Source organism: Hypanus sabinus, chromosome 7 (genome assembly GCF_030144855.1).
Source record: "Hypanus sabinus isolate sHypSab1 chromosome 7, sHypSab1.hap1, whole genome shotgun sequence".
Classification (NCBI taxonomy): Eukaryota; Metazoa; Chordata; class Chondrichthyes; order Myliobatiformes; family Dasyatidae; genus Hypanus; species Hypanus sabinus.
This window is the reverse complement of record NC_082712.1, coordinates 10907714-10924869: the sequence shown is the minus strand read 5'-3', so window position 1 is coordinate 10924869 and position 17156 is coordinate 10907714. Positions and strand designations below refer to the sequence as shown.

General features: G+C 49.0%; 1 protein-coding gene across 2 annotated transcripts in view; it reads right to left on the bottom strand.

Moving 5' to 3' along the window:
- LOC132396561 (serine/threonine-protein kinase NIM1-like) overlaps window positions 1–16109 on the bottom strand; it is a 33103-nt gene extending 16994 nt beyond the window's left edge. Inside the window, exon 1 of one of the 2 annotated variants that reach the window (XM_059974206.1) lies at window positions 16001–16109. The gene's annotated coding sequence lies outside the window, so the exon portion shown is untranslated. Of the gene's footprint in view, window positions 1–15961 lie in introns of both variants that reach the window. The other variant, XM_059974205.1, reaches the window with a different exon arrangement.
- Window positions 16110–17156: the final 1047 nt, after the last annotated feature.

The window sequence follows — 17156 nt, the reverse complement described above, 5'->3', positions numbered from 1 at the left end:
AGCCAGGAATAAGGATGTTGGGAATGGTGGAGTGTGGAGCACTGCAGAAAGGGTGCGGGACAGGCGACAGAGAAGGAATGCCAGGGGAGGGGGATAGTGACACGGGTGAAAACACCCAATCCTGAGACACCAGGCAAGGCCATTTGATTCCAAACAATTGGCTTATTGATCATTACAGAATGTCTCTCCGCTGCCTCCCCTCTCCCATCCCCTTTTCCCAACCGTGATTCCCCTCTCCCTGGCCCCCTTCCCACTCTCAGTCCTCAATAGAGATCCGTATCAGAATCAGGTTTATCATCGCTCACATAGGTGATGAAATGTGTTTTTGTTTTTGCGGCAGTTGTTCAGAGCAATACATACAATGACTGCAGCTCTACGTAAATGCCTCAGAATTGCACAGTACTGTAGTGGGGCAGCAGGGTAGTGAGCACAACGCTGTACCAGGTCCGTGATACCCTGCTTCCCACCCACATTCCAAAGATGTGCCTCAGGGTTTAGATTAGCGAGTCGCTGCCACGTTGCTTTGGCGCCAGAAGCGCGACGACACCCAGCTCATCCTCGGACTGCGTTGGGCATTGAATCAATGTGTTTCACTGCATGTTCTGCTATCTCAATGAGCGCGTGAAAATTAAAGCTGATACTTATCTTTAAAACCTTTGGTGCAGGGTAAAACAATGTCAGAGTGGAGCGTGTTCTCGTACAGTGACAGAGAGACAATAAGATGGAGGTTCAGAGGTCAGACGTCCATCTGACTGTATTGGAGTCTGATAACAGTCGGGTAGAAGCTCTCCTCGAGCTTGAAGGTCCGTGCTTTCAGACTTTTGTATCTTCTGCCCGATGGGAGAGGGGAGAAGAGAGAATGTTTGGGTGGGAGGGGTCTTTACCGGCAGCAAGGGGGGATGCTAGTGACTGTGATGTGCTGAGCTGTATCTCTCTGCAGTCTTGAGGTCTCAGGCACAGCTGTTGAAATGCCAAGCCATGATGCGTCTGGATACGATGGTTTTTACTGTACATCGGTAGAGGCTGGTGACGTTCTTCCAGAATCAGAACCCCGGTGCTATCACTGATAGATTTCATGAAATATGTTCTTTCGTAATACAGTTAAAATATAAATTACAATAAGGTATATTGTAAATATAAATGACTGTAAGAAATTTGAAAGTGTCCCCAATGCTGGGTAGGCTAATACCGGTGATGGAGCTGGCTGAGTTTACAACTTTCTGCAGCTTTTCCCGACCCTGGGCAGTGGCCCCTCCAGGCCAGACAGTGATGCAACCAGTTAGAATGCTCTCCACAGTAAATCTGTAGAAATTTGCGAATGCCGTTGGTGACAAACAAACTCTGAATGAAAAGTAGCCGCTGGTGTGCCTTCTTTGTCATTGCATCAGTATGTTTGGCCGAGGAGGGATTATGGGCCCAGCATCAGAGATACTGTCACTCCGGAACGTCTCTACCACCCTACCCACTTTCGTTACCACCTTCAGGGAAAGTCAATCCAGGGAGCCTGCCATTCAGCCCACTGAATATGTGCTATCACCCAACAGAGCTTTTCTGTCAGTTCCATTATCCCATATTTAACCCATCCCACCGCAAATAGTTTTCTTTCTAAAGAACAGCTTTCGGCTCTGGGTAAGGAGAGGAATTCAAGAGCTCCTTTCAGAGGGTCAGCACAAGCACCGTGAACGAAAGCAACTCGCGCCTGCTGTGAAATTTGGAGATTAAACGACGAGACAACAGGCTCCTGTATGTTTCCGCTGGCTTGGAGGCTGAAGGTTGTTGATACAGTCTCAGAGACCTGAAGCCACGTCCAGACACAGAACAGTACAGGCCCTTCAGCCCACAATGTTATGCTGACAACCCACTCTAAGATCAATCTAATCCTTCCCTCCAACGTAGCCCCTCCATTTTTCTATCATCCACGTGTCTGTCCAAGAGATCCTGTCTCTAATGGTTCTGCTCCTACCACCATCACCTTCCAGCGAGCCTCCTTGCCCCACCCCACCTTTCATTCTGCTGCCTTTGCCCTTCTTTTCCAGTCCTGAAGGGTCTCAGCCCAAAACGTAGACCGTTTATTCCTCTCCGTAGATGCTGCCTGGCCTGCTCAGTTCCTCCAGCACTGTGAGCGTGTGTGTGTGAGAGAGAGTGTGTGTGTGTGAGCGTGATTGTGTGTGTGTGTGTGTGTGTGTGTGTGTGTGTGTGTGTGTGTGTGTGTGTGTGTGTGTGTGTGTGTGTGAGCGTGATTGTGTGTGTGTGTGTGTGTGTGTGCTGCTCTGTGATGACATTGTACTCTCCTTGGCGAGTGAAGATGCAACACTAATGACTCCCCTGTTGGCCTCGTCCTCTCACTCTCAATAACAATTGTCTGTTAATGAGCCACTGTTTAAATAGCAGCCAACACTAATCACCCTCCTGTATTAATAACAGCCCTTTATTAAAAAACAAGGGAAAATCCAGAGTAACACACACAAAATGCTGGAGGAACTCAGCTGGTCAGGCAACATCTATGCAAATGAATACAGTCAACATTTCAGGCCGACACCCTTCGGCAGGACCTGTGCTTTCTCCCACAGTCGCTGCCTGGCCTGCTGAGTTCCTCTGGCATTTTGTGTGTGCTGCTGCCTTTTATTAATGACTGCTTGATGGCTACATCTAAATTGTTAACTATATTATTAATGAGTGGGCAGCATTCTAACTGGTTGCATCAGCATCTGGTCTGGAGGGGCCACTGCACAGGGTCAGAAAAAGCTGCGGAGTTGGAAACTCAGCCAGCTCCATCATCAGAATCAGGGGTATCATCACCAGCGTGTGTCATGAAATTTGTTAACTATGGGCACTAGGCTCCCCAATATCCAGGACATCTTCATGGAGCAATGGTGCCTCAGAAAGGCAGCATCCATCATTACGGACCCCCATCACCCAGGACATGCCCTCTTCTCATTGCTACCTCCAGGCAGGATGTCCAGGAGCCTGAAGACACACAGTCAATGATTCAGGAACAGCTTCTTCCCCTTCACCAGCAGATTTCTGAATGAACAATGAACCCATGAACACTACCTCACTACTTCTTGCATTACTTATTCTTTTTTTAAGTTACACTTATTATAACTTACAGTTTCTATGATTATGTACTGCTGCCAAACAGCAGGTTTCACAGCTTATTCAGAATCAGAGTGTTCTGTGATTATTGTTAACTGTCGCTTGTTAATATCTTATTGATTTAGAGATTCAGTGTGGGACGGGCCCTTCCAGCCCAACAAACTGAGCCCCACAGACCCACCTGTTTAAACCCAGCCTGGTCACAGGACGACTTACAATGCCACTCCTACTAATCTATACATCATTTTGGTCTGTGGGAGGAAACCAAGGCACCTGGAGGAAACCCTCGCACTCACAGGAGGGACGTAAAAAACTTCATACAGACAGCGCTGGAGTTAAACTCCAAATTCCAATGCCCTGTGCTGTAAGAGGCCAGGTTACCCACCGTGCTTCTGAGGCGAATGGGTCACTTATTAGTGTTAATCTCATATTAAACACTGTCCCGTCCCCATTCCCGTTGTAAATGGGTCATTTATTAGTATTAATCTCATATTAAACACTGTCCTGTCCTCATTCCCGTTGTACAAAAGCAGTGATTCTCCAATGTGAACGATTCCCATATCAGTGATCACCTCTTATCAATGATGGCCCGGTATTGATGATATCCAACACTATTAAAGCCTCCTGTTAGCAACTACCTTACAAATGGGACCACACAGTGGGGTCGTGGCTAACGCACCAGCAACCCGTGTTCCGTTCCCACTCGTCTGTGAGGAGCTGGTACGTTCCCCATGACCATGTGGGTTTCCTCTGGGTGCTCTAGTTTCCTCCCACAGTCCACAGACACACAGGTTGGGGTCACTATGTTGCAGGCAAGGGAAGCATGGAGACGCTCGTGGGCTGCCCCCAGCACATCCTTGGTCCTTGATGCAAACGACAATTGGTCCTCTAATCTGAGGAAAGACATTCTTGCCATAGAGGGAGTACAGAGAAGGTTCACCAGATTGATTCCTGGGATGGCAGGACTTTCATATGAAGAACGACTGGATCGAATAGGCTTATACTCACTGGAATTTAGAAGATTGAGGGGGGATCTTATTGAAACGTATAAAATTCTAAAGGGATAGGACAGGCTAGATGCAGGAAGATTGTTTCCGATGTTGGGGAAGTTCAGAACGAGGGGTCACAGTTTAAGGACAGAGGGGAAGCCTTTTAGAACCGAGAAGAGGAAAAACTTGTTCACACAGAGAGTGGTGAATCTGTGTAATTCTTTACCACAGGAAACAGTTGAGGCCAGTTCATTGGCTATATTTAAGAGGGAGTTGATGATATGGTCCTTGTGGCTAAAGGGATCGGGGGAATGGAGAGAAAGCAGGTACAGGGTTCTGAGTTGGATGATCAGCCATGATCATACTGAATGGTGGTGCAGGCTCGAAGAGCCGAATGGCCTACTCCTGCACCTATTTCCTATGTTTCTATGACACATTTCACTGTATGTTCGTTGTTCCGATGTATGTATGACAAATAAAACTGCTCTGTACATTGGGGGATGGTTCTGTGAGCGAGACCAGATGCTTTCCTCTGCTTCTGACCCTCTGCCACACATGAGGAGATGCCAGTTAACCCTCTCCCCACGAGCAAGAAGCTCTGACCGTTCTCTTCCCTGACCCACATGAGGCTGCGGACAGAAGCGTGACAGAGTTACCCCTGACTGTTCCTTAGCAGGGCAGGGGGATTTGAGGGGATAAGGATCTGCTGGAGATTCACATTTAACCCTGTGAGACAATCCCTCATCGACCTTTTCCAGCACAGGTTAATCTCCAGTGGATAAGAGTAGTTAGTGAGGTGACAGAGGAATCACCGTTGGCAAGGGAACTGTCAAAAATAACACAGTAATCCCAATGACCGCACAGTCCCAGAGTACAGGATGTGACACAAACAAGTGGGGAGAAGGGCAGGAGAAAGAGAGAGGGAGAGGGAGGGGGGAGAGAGGGAGAGAGAGAGGGAGGGGAGGAAAGAGAGAGGGAGAGGGAGGGGGAGAGAGAGAGAGGAAGGGGGGAGAGAGGGAGAGGAAGGGGGGAGAGAGGGAGAGGAAGGGGGGAGAGAGGGAGAGGAAGGGGGGAGAGAGGGAGAGGAAGGGGGGAGAGAGGGAGAGGAAGGGGGAGAGAGGGAGAGGAAGGGGGGAGAGAGGGAGAGGAAGGGGGGAGAGAGGGAGAGGAAGGGGGGAGAGAGAGAGAGGGAGGGGGAGAGAGAGAGAGGGAGGGGAGAGAGAGAGGGAGGGGGAGAGAGAGAGAGAGGGGGGAGAGAGAGAGAGAGGGAGGGGGAGAGAGAGAGAGAGGGAGGGGAGAGAGAGAGGGAGGGAGGGGAGAGAGAGAGGGAGGGGAGAGAGAGAGGGAGGGGGAGAGAGAGAGGGAGGGGGAGAGAGAGAGGGAGGGGGAGAGAGAGAGGGAGGGGGAGAGAGAGAGGGAGGGGGAGAGAGAGAGGGAGAGAGAGAGGGAGGGGGAGAGAGAGAGGGAGGGGGAGAGAGAGAGGATGAGGGGGAGAGAATGAGGGGGGAGAGAATGAGGGGGAGAGAGAGGGAGGGAGGGAGAGAGAGGGAGGGAGAGAGAGGGAGGGAGAGAGAGGGAGGGAGAGAGAGGGAGGGAGGGAGAGGGAGGGAGGGAGAGAGGGAGGGGGAGAGAGAGAGGGAGGGGGAGAGAGAGAGGGAGGGGGAGAGAGAGAGGATGAGGGGGGAGAGAATGAGGGGAGAGAGAGGGAGGGAGGGAGAGAGAGGGAGGGAGAGAGGGAGGGAGAGAGAGGGAGGGAGAGAGAGGGAGGGAGGGAGAGGGAGGGAGGGGGAGAGAGAGAGGGAGGGGGAGAGAGAGAGGGAGGGGAGAGAGAGAGGGAGGGGGAGAGAGAGAGGGAGGGGGAGAGAGAGAGGGAGGGGGAGAGAGAGAGGGGGGAGGGGGAGAGAGAGAGGGGGGAGGGGGAGAGAGAGAGGGGGAGAGAGAGAGGGGGGAGGGGGAGAGAGAGAGGGGGGAGGGGGAGAGAGAGGGGGGAGAGAGAGGGAGGGGGAGAGAGAGGGAGGGGGAGAGAGAGGGAGGGGGAGAGAGAGAGGGAGGGGGAGAGAGAGAGGGAGGGGGAGAGAGAGAGGGAGGGGGAGAGAGAGAGGGAGGGGGAGAGAGAGAGGGAGGGGGAGAGAGAGAGGGAGGGGGAGAGGGGGGAGAGGGGGGAGAGGGGGGAGAGGGGGGAGAGGGGGGAGAGGGGGAGAGGGGGGAGAGGGGGGAGAGGGGGGAGAGGGGGAGAGGGGGAGAGGGGGAGAGGGGGAGAGGGGGGAGAGGGGGGAGAGGGGGGAGAGAGGAGGAGAGAGGGGGAGAGGGGGAGAGAGGGGGAGAGGGGGAGAGAGGGGGAGAGAGGGGGGAGAGAGGGGGGAGAGAAAGAGAGAGACTGAGGGACAAAGGGATGTGGAGAGTTCAGATGTGCCATTCTGCTCTTTGAACCTATCCCAGTAAGGACATTGAATAATGCCATGGCTGATGTCCCTGGCCATTGTACCCCCAGTCCCCCGACAGCCTCCCCCAGAAGAGCAGAGCGTGGCAAATTGAATCCTGCCCCTCTTCCTGAGCCGCGATTCACCAGGACCAAGACAGACCTCCCCAGAATCAGAGCCAGGCTTATCGTCACTGTGAAACAAAGAGAAAGATTTGAAGATTAAATCTTCCCTTTTATTTAGAGGAGCTTTATTTGTCACATGTGTATCGAAACATACAGTGAAATGTGTTGTTTGCATCGAATAAAAAGTTGTTGCTTTGCAGTAGCAGCACAGTGCAAAACATCAGAAAACATTGACAACCAGAGCAAAGGACGAACGGGAAGGGACCTTTCAGAACTCTGACCGCAACTGGTCCACGTTGACCAAAGTTCTGCAGATGTGCAGGGAATTCCAACAGGCTGCATCACTGTTGGAACGGAAACTGCACTGCGGCGGATAGGGAGGCTCAACAACGGGTCGTCACAACTGCCCACCACATCACTGGCACCGGTCCACCCTCAGCAAGGGCACTAACATAGAAAGGTTCCAGAAAAGGGCAGGTAACATCACCTACCCTGCCCAAGGACTGTTTCTCCCTTTCCCGTCAGGGAGCAGGCTACCCAGCATCCGCACCAGGACGAGCAGACACATAAACAGTCTCTTTCCCCAATCAGCAAGGCTGATCAACACCTCCACTCACTAACTCCACCACCACTGTATTATTCCCCAACCTATGTATGTGTACAACCCATGTTTATAATCAATGTAAACTATTTTGTTTTTACGTAGTTCAGTGTAGTTTTTGTGTTGTTTCATGTAACACCATGATCCTGAAAAACGTCGTCTTATTTTTACTGTGCACTGTACCAGCAGTTATGGTCGAAATGACAATAAAAATTGACTTTACTTCACTTGACTTCACTTACGTACTTATATTTGTTGTGATTTTTTAAATTATTGAGTTAATTATCCTATTGTGTATTCTTTGTACTGCATCATATCTGGAATAACAATTATTTTGTTCTCCTTTGTACTTCTACACAGGAAATGATATTAAACTATTTTGAATCTTGAAAATTCCTATCTAAACTAATCCCATTTACCCTGTTTGGTCCATTGCCCTTCAAACCTTTGCAACACACACAAAATGCTGGAGGAACTCAGCAGGCCAGGCAGGAGGCGACTGAACAGTCGATGCTTTGGACTGAGGTCCTTCTTCAGGACTGGAAAGGAAAGGGGAAGACACCAGAATATGAAAGTGGGGGTGGAGGGGGGAGCAGAATGAGGAGAGCAGGAAGGTGATGGGTGAAGCCAGGTGGGTGGGGAAGGTAACGGGCTGGGAGAATGGAATCTGATAGGAGACTGGACCGTAAGGGAAAGGGAAGGAGGAGGGGACCCATGGGGAGATGATAGGCAGGTGAAAAGAGACAAGAGGCCAGAGTGGGGAATGGAAGAGGGGGGGGGGGAAATTATTTTTACCAGAAGGAGAAATCGATGTTCATGCCATCAGATTGGAGGCTCCCCAGACGGAATATGAGGGATTGCTCCTCCACCCTGAGGTGTGGCCTCATCGTGGCAGTAGCAGAGACCATGGACTGTCGGAATGGGAATTAAATTATTTGGCTCCATTTGGCGGATGGAGTGGAGGTGCTCAAAGGAGCAGTCCCACAACTTATGACCGGTCTTACCAATGTAGAGGTGCACTGGATACAATAAAGGACCCCAGCAGATTCACAGGGCAAGTGTTGCCTCTCTGTTTGGGGCCCTGAATGGAGGTGAATGGGCAGGTGTAGCATTTCCATCTCTCGATTCCAACAAAACACCAAACATCCCGAGTTTGCACATTCACGTAGCTGATGGACACTCCAAGAAGGCATTCATATGTAGATGAGCCAATTAGTGAACAGAGTAGAGCTGGGTCTGATGGGAGCTTTCGTAACCAGGTGTTTACATCATCTCATCTGCGAATCAATGAAGCCAGTTGCTGGAGGCTTCCTTTAAAGCTGCCTTACTTTGTTATTCAGGATGTGGTACATGAATTTCTTTGAAGGGAAACACTTAAAAGCTACTGAAGATTAAATTAAAATAAACCAGCAAAATTTAACTAACGCCAGCAACCAGAGATGCAGCACAAGGAGAAATTTCATGAAAACAAGACTCTGCACGAAATGTCAACTGTTTATTCCCCTCTGTAGATGCTGCCCGACCTGCTGAGCTCCCCCAGCACTCTCTGTGTGTTTTAATTAGGCTTTCTTGACACCGCTCAACAAAAAAAATGACTCTTTTGTGTGAAAGTGAAAACAGATCTCTACAAAGTGATCCAAATTAATTACAAATATAAAACAAAATAATTGATGGCATAAGTATTCACCCCCTTTAATATGACACACCAAATAATCACTGGTGGCAGATAATTGGTTTTAGAAGTCACATATTAGTTAAGTAGAGATCGCCGTATGCAGTCAAGGTGTTTCAATTGACAGTAGTAAAAATACACCTGTATCTGGAAGGTCCAACTGCTGGTGAGTCAGTATCCTGACAAAAACTACATCATGTAGACAAAACACTCTAAGCAACTCTGCAAAAATGGTTATTGAAAAGCACAAGTCAGGAGATGGATACAAGAACATTTCCAAGTCACTGAATATCCGTTGGAGTACAGATAAACCAATCATCAAGACATTGAAAGGATATGGCACAGCTGTAAATCTGCCGGGAGCAGACCATCCTCAAAATCCAAGTGACCGTGCAAGAAAGGGACAAGTGAGAGAGCCCACCACGAGACAAGCTTGGAGGAGTTACAAGCTTCAGTGGCTGAGATGGGAGAGACTGCGCATACAACAACTATTGCCCGGGTGCTTCACCAGTCACAGCTTTACGGGAGAGTGGCGAAGAGAAAGCCACTGTTGAGAAACCTCACATGAAATCTTGGCTAGAGTTTGCCAGAAGGCTGTGGGAGACTGAAATCAGCTGAAAGAAAGTTCTGCAGTCTGATGAAACCAAAATTGAGCTTTTAAGCCATCAGACTAAACACTATGTTTGGTGTAAGCCTAACACCGCACAATATCAAAAACACACCATCCCTACCGTGAAGCACGGTGGTGTCTGCATCATGCTGTGGGGATGCTTCACTGCAGCAGGCCCTGGAAGGCTTGTGAGGGTAGAGGGTAAAATGAATGCAGCAAGATACAGGGGAATCCTGGAGGAAAACCTGACATAGAAAATCTGAAGAGAACTGTGACTTGGGAGAAGATTTGTTTTCCAGCAAGACAATGACCCCAAGCACAAAGCCAAAGCTACACAGGAATGGCATAAAAAAAACAAAGTTAATGTCCTAGATTGGCCAAGTCAGAGTCCAGACCTCTCAATCCAGTTGAGAATTTGTGGCTGGATTTGAAAAGGGCTGTTCACTCATGATCCCCATGCAATCTGACAGAGCTTGAGCAAGTTTTGTAAAGACGAACGGGGAAATATTGCAGTGTCCAGGTGTGCAAAGCTGATAGAGACCTATCTACACAGACTCAAGGTTGTAATTGCTGCCAAAGGTGCATCTACTAAATACTGACTTGAAATGGGTGAACACTTATGCAATCAATTATTTTATGTTTTATATTTGTAATTAATTTAGGTCACTTTGTAGAGATCTATTTTCACTTTGACATGAAAAAGTCTTTTGCTGTTGTTCAGTGTCAAAAAAGCCAAATTATATCCACTGTGATTCAATGTTGTAAAACAATAAAACATGAAAACTTTCGGGGGGGGGGGGAGTGAATACTTTTTATAGGTACTGTGTAGGTTAATCTTACAGTGGCGCTAGAAAGTTTGTGAACCCTGTAGGGCAGGGAACCTCTGCAACCCACACCTCCAATCTCATCTTATTGATTGGAACACCTGACTCCAAATAGCTTTTGGAGGAGGCATTACCCCAGAGGGTCACATACATTTTCCAACAAATAGATGTAATTTTGGATCATTTTTTCTCAATAATTAAATGAACAAGTACGATGTTTATTCGGGTTCTCTTTACCTAGTTTTAGGACTTAACATGAAGATCTAATCACATTTTAGGTCATATTTGTGCAGAAATAGAGAAAATTCGTCAGGAGGCTAAAAAGATTCAGGATGTCCCCAGTGACCCTTACCAACTGCTATTGCATCACCATAGAAAGCATTCCAACCTGATGCATCACTGCTTGGTGTGGGAACTCTGCTCGTGACCACAAGAAACTGCAGAGTTATGGGCACAGCGCAGCACCTCCCCTCCTTGGACCCTACACTTCCTGCTGCCTTGGTAAACCAGCAGGTATAGTCAGTGAACCCTCAACATTCTCTCCTCTCCCTCCTCCCATTGCACAGGAGATACAAGAGCCCAAAAGCATGTACCACCAGGCTCAAGGACTGCTTCTACCCTACTCTTATCACTACTGTATGATAAAACTCAAGTTCCAATCAACGTGCCTTTTTGAGTGCAAATTCAACTTTGAAGAGGCAGCTGAGAGCTATGGAAGACCAGTGGTGGGCAAATAAGACCAAGGAGTTATAAGCCTTCACTGACTGTAATGACTCAAGAAGCTTCTATGAAGCAATCAAGGTTGTGTATGGTTCATCAAAACAAGGCACCACACAGCTCCTGAGCAATGACAGTACATCCATCTTCACTGAGACGTCACAGCACGTGAAAAGATAGCAAGAACACTTCCACGAGCTGCTGAGCAGAATAGGAACCTCACCGATGAAGCACTGGGAAGAGTACACCCTCGAGCTAGGTGCTCCCCCTACTCTTCACGAGGTCGTCAAAGCCATCAAACAGCTAAAACCCAACAAAGCACCAGGGCCTGACGGTATCGCAGCCGAGATCTACCAGTATGGTGGTAACACACTGACATCATGCCTGCACCGGCTGTTCACAAAGTTGTGGGGAGCTGCAGAACTACCACAAGACTTCAAAGATTCATCAATCATCACCATCTACAAGAACAAGGGAGACAAGAGAGACTGCAACAATTACCGTGGCAACTCTGTTCTGTCAGTTGTGGGAAAATGCCTCGCGAAGATCACCCTTAGACGCTTGGTGTCCAACATCAGTGACAACATCCTTGCAGAAGGCCAGTGTTTTTGAACAAGCCATAGCACAGAGGACTTGATCTTCTCACTGAGGCAGCTCCAAGAGAAATGTGTTGAAAGTCTCTATGTCACATTTGTTGATCTAACCAAAGCGTTTGACACTGTTGGTAGAGATGGCTTGTGGAAGCTCCTACCAAAATTCGGTTGCCCCCCACACCTAACCAACATCATCCGTCAGTTCCACAAAGGCATGGAGGGCCACATCATCATGCATGGTGAATTGTCAGACCCATTTCCCATCAGCAACGGCGTAAAACAGGGTTGTGTTTTGGCTCCTACTCTGTTTGGACTATTCTTCGCTGCTGTTCTTCAGGATGCCACATCAGACCTGAAGTCAGGGGTCTTCCTACAAACGAGGGTTGATGGCGGGCCCCTCAACTTCGCAAGACTGAGAGCAGAAACAAAAGTCAGGGACATTGTGGTGCATGAATTACCGTTTGCTGATGACTGGGCACTGTTGCCCACTCTCTCGAAGACTTACAGGAGATCACCAGTCGCTTTGCCAGTGCAGCCAAAAGCTTCGGACTGACAGTCAGCCTGAAAAAGACCTAAGTTTTGTACCAACCGGGTCCTGGCTCAAGCTACAAAAAACCAACTGCCCTCATTGATGACACTCGTCTCAATGCTGTCACCAAGTTTTGCTACCTGGGCAGCATAATAACATCCTCAGCTTCTCTGGATGTAAAGATTGAGTCAAGAACCAGAAGAGCCTGCTTTGCCTTTGGTCAGCTGAAAGATTGATTTTGTTCACAGAACATCAGGTTGGCCAGCAAGTGCAAGGTATACAGGGTCGTTGTCATATCAGCCTTGCTGTACGGATGTGAGACGTGGTGCCCATATCAGAGTCACTACGCCAGCTTGACCAACCGCAGCAGCCTCACCTACGTTCTCTGATGAAGATCACCTGGCGAGACAAGGTCTCCAATACCGAGGTCCTCTCTTGACCCAGAGTGCCAGCAGTTTCAACCCTGGTGATGTCAGCCCAACTGCGCTGGGCAGGACATGTTGTCAGAATACCTGACGGGAGACTGCCCAAGGACATCTTGTCCAGTGGTACCCGAAAACGAGGAGGCCAGCGACTGTGGTACAAGGATGTTCTGCACTGGAGCCTCAAGAAAGCTGACATTGCCCCATCAGCATGGGAGGATCTGGCTCAAGATCACTCACAGTGGAGGGGCACCATCAGAAAAGGTGTGGACGCTGCTGAGAACAAGCTCATAGAGGCAACAGAGGAAAGGCACAGGAAGCACCACCACAGAGCTTTGCCCCTGCTGCCCCTCCAGGCCTCACCTGCCAAGTATGTGGCAAGCAGTGCCTGTCAAGGATCGGCCTGTACGGCCACTCCAGGACGCACAGTTCAAACCCCACCAACTGACTGAAAGGAACCATTGTCATCCTATGGGATGGATGGCCAGAAGAAGAAGATAAAACTGGGCTTTTGACCTCATGTTGACCCTTGCACCTTATTCTCTGCCTGCTCCGTAACTGTTACACTCTATTCTGCATTGTTATACTTTTACCTCAGTGCACTGTGTAATGATCTGACCTGTATGAACAAGTTTCTCTCTGTATCACGGTACCCATGACAATAACACAACCGAGTGCCTCACTTGGTTGTTTCACACTCACACGATTAGTCTGGCCGAGGGCACCAGAACTCCTTCTCTGAGTGTGTTGCCTTTATGGCAGTTATTTAGTTTATAATATTTTCGCTTAGTAATTCGTTTGTTAGCATTCTAGTTAAAGTTAGGATTGTTTAAAGTAAATTCATTGTCTGTGAGATATCGCGGCATGCGATGACGTCACATCCGGTTTCGCCGCGTCCTGTGGGAAAATACCGGTTTGGAGAAACGGGAAGGTGGGGGTCGAGACATGTGCGAGCGCAAGCAGCAGCAATGTTTTCTCTCAACGCACCAGAAACATAGTAAAGGCAACGCTTTTTCACCATACGTTAATGTGGAAGAGTGAACAGTAAATGGTTAATCTTACTGTGATCCTGTTGTCATTGACAAAGGTTTAACTCGGTGTTTAGTTCGGTGTTCCGTTACACCCGAGCGAGAACACTACACTGAGGATATGAGACAACGAGTTAGTCTTATCCTTCAAGAGGACCACAACCTTGTCATTGGGTTTGGACTCCTGTGTGCCTCAATGATCCGGACAGCTACGTTGGCTGGAGTCAGGGCTTTAGGCTTTGGTTCTCGGTGGGGTTACCCATGCCAAACAGATCAAAGGGTAGAGGCCAGAGTAAGAGTGGGCCACCAGTCCTCCAGGTTTGAGAGTTCAGATCAGGGCTAACAACCCTCACTGGTCAAAAAAATGTCGTTACAGAAACAACTGAGAGACTTCATCGTTGCTCTAAATGGCAGCAGTGAAATGGGGAGTAAGTAGGTCAGTCTCATCACAATCTGGTCATTTTCATGCCGATTGTTACCAATACTAATCCAAACAGCCACTGCAATCCACCTTCTTTATTGCATCAGTGATGAACACACTCCAGGTACGTGCTGGGGGCAGCCCACCACAGTCACCACGCACCCAGTGCCAACACAGCACTCGCTAACCCTAACCATATGTCTTTGGACTGTGGGAGGAAACCAGAGCACCCGGAGGAAACCCTCACAGTCTCGGGGGTGAACATAGAAAACCTACGGCACAATACAGGCTCTTCAACCCACAAAGCTGTGCCAAACATGTCCTTACCTTAGAAATAACCTAGAGTTACCCATAGCCTCTACTTTACTAAGCTCCATGTACTTATCCAGGAGTCTCTTTAAAGACCCTATCGTATCTGCCTCCACCACCGTCGCTGGCAGCCCGTTCCACTCTGTGTAAAAAAAGTTACCCCTGACATCTCCACTATACTTACTTCCAAGCACCTTAAAACTGTGCCCTCTTGTGCTAGCGCGAATTGAACCCTGCTCCATGCTGTTGTAAAGCATTACACTAACCGTTATCTTCGTGTGTGCCAGCCTAGATTACTAGTCCAGTAAATTCATCACTGAGTCAGACCTCACTCTCACGTCCCTCACACTGAATGATTTACCCCATCACGTACTGAGACTCTGCAACGAGTGTGTTTTAGCCCAGGGACGACATGGTCGTGTGGCGGTTAGTACAATGCTTTATAGGGGCAGCAATCTGGGTTCAATTCCTGCCGCCGTCTGTAAGGAGTTTCCGCATTCTCTCCGTGACCGCGTGCGTTTCCTCCAGCTGCTCCAGGTCCCTCCCACATCCCAAAGACATACAAGTTAGGGTTAGGAAGTTCTGGGCATCCTGTGTTGCTACACAGTACGTGCAGCACATCCTCGGACAGTAAATGATGCATTTCATTGTACGCGTGACAAATAAAGCTAATCGTTAATCTTTAGCATTATAACACTCCTGAGTATTCATCTGCTGAGATTCTACCACCAGCAGGTGTCCGGAAAACCATGCATTAACCTGTGAACACCCTCAATCAATCATCCTCAACCTGTTTGCTCTATTAACTATCCAGTCCAATCGATACAGAGCACTCTCAGTCTATATGTGAACATCTTCAGTATACTGAATCTTACACACATCATTAGCACCTGAACCTCCTCTATTGATACAGGTTATTAACCCCTGAATCTCGTCAACAGATTGCACCCTGTGCATACTGTCAATTAACCCTGATCCCCTCGAAGAATTCCATCAAATACATATATCCTATTAACCCTTGATCCACTTCAATAGACTGATCCACTATTACAACCCAGTCCATTAACTCCTTGCACCCAATAGACCACACTCTGTAGAGCCAACTAACCCCTTGCCATCAAGAGGTCATACCCTGTATAGTTTATTAACCCCTTTTACCCCATAAACCTCACCCTGTTCATAGTCTATTAACAGCTTGTTCCTCATAAGCTGCACACTGAACATAGTGTATTAACCCCTTGCCCTCCATAAAGCACATCCTGAACAGCTTATTAACTTCTTTCACCTCCATAGACTACAGTGTATATTAACCCCTTACTTCCTATAAGCCACATCCTGTACACGATCTATTAACTCCTTGCCCCTATAGTTCACAGCCTATTAATCCCTTGTCCATACAGACAACAGCTTGAAAGTCTTTCAGCCTCTTCCCCCCATAATTCACAGCCTGTAAGGCCATTAACCCCTTTCTCCCTCCCATTGTTTACACCATGTGTCAATTAACCCCTTTCCCCCATAAACCAAGCCATGCACGGTCCACTAACCCTTTGCTCTCCCTACACCACACCCTGACCATAGTCTATTAACCCTCTGCCCCTCCTATACCTGTGAACCGGCCGATGATGGTCGCTGGCTCTGCCTCACCTGTTGGATGTCCCTGTACCGGCTCCGGTCCCTGCCGGTTCCGCACCACCGCAGCCGCCAAACCACACCTGCCCCGCCGGCCGCCGCTCGCTTCTGACTGACAGCGGCCTTCCCACCAATGGCAGGCGAAGGCCAGCGTAAAGGCGGGACTCCAGCCTGCATCGCCGCCAATCAACGCGTCTCTTAGCTCGTGATTGATGGTCGACCCTGGGACACGGTGTGTTTGCCTGTTGCTGCGCAACCGCTGCAGTGATTGACAAGTTTCCCGGGAGGCTGCATTTCTATGGCACCCACCTCATCCCTGATGGGACCGAGCCCCTTCGCCGTGCAGACAGTGTTGGAAATACTGCGATGCACAGAGATATCACTAACTGAGATGCAACCATTTAACCACAGGATACCGAAAACCGACTTCCTCTCCAAGTATTGCAGACATTCAAACTCAGTTCATTCATTCGTTTTGTGCCGTGTCGTATGACGTGGGCGATCATGGTCTTTCCATCGCCATGTTTGTTCATTGCCTTCTTCTGGGCAGGGTCTTTACAAGTCAGGTGACCCCAGCCATTATCAATACTCTTCAGAGATCCTCTACTGCCATGATGAGGCCAAACTCAGGTTGGAGGAGCAACATCTCATATACCGTCTGGGTAGTCTCCAGCCCCTTGGTATGAACATTGAATTCTCCAACTTCCGGTAATTCCCTCCCTCTCCCTTCCCCCATCCCACCTTCACTCTTTCTCCTCTTCTAGCTGCCTATCACCTCTCATGATTCTACCTTCTTCTACTACCCATAGAGCTTTCCCCTTACATTCCTTCTTCACATTTCCTGCCTATCCCCTCCCTGCTTCCCCTCCCCCACCCCTTGATCCCACCCAGGGAGATAGTCACCCCTAGGAGTCGGGAAACAGGTAGTTGGGTGACTGTCAGGAGAGGGAAGGGGAATAGACAGGAAGAGCAGAGCACCCCTGTGGCCGTTCCCATCAACAATAAGTATACTGTTTTGGTTACTGTTGGTGGGGATGACCTACCAGGGACAAGCTGCAGTGGTTGCGTCTTTGGCACCGAGACTGGTCCCTCAGCACAGAAGGGAAGGAGGGAAAAGAGGAGATCTGTAGTGATAGGGGATTCGATAGTTAGGGGGACAGATAGGTGGTTC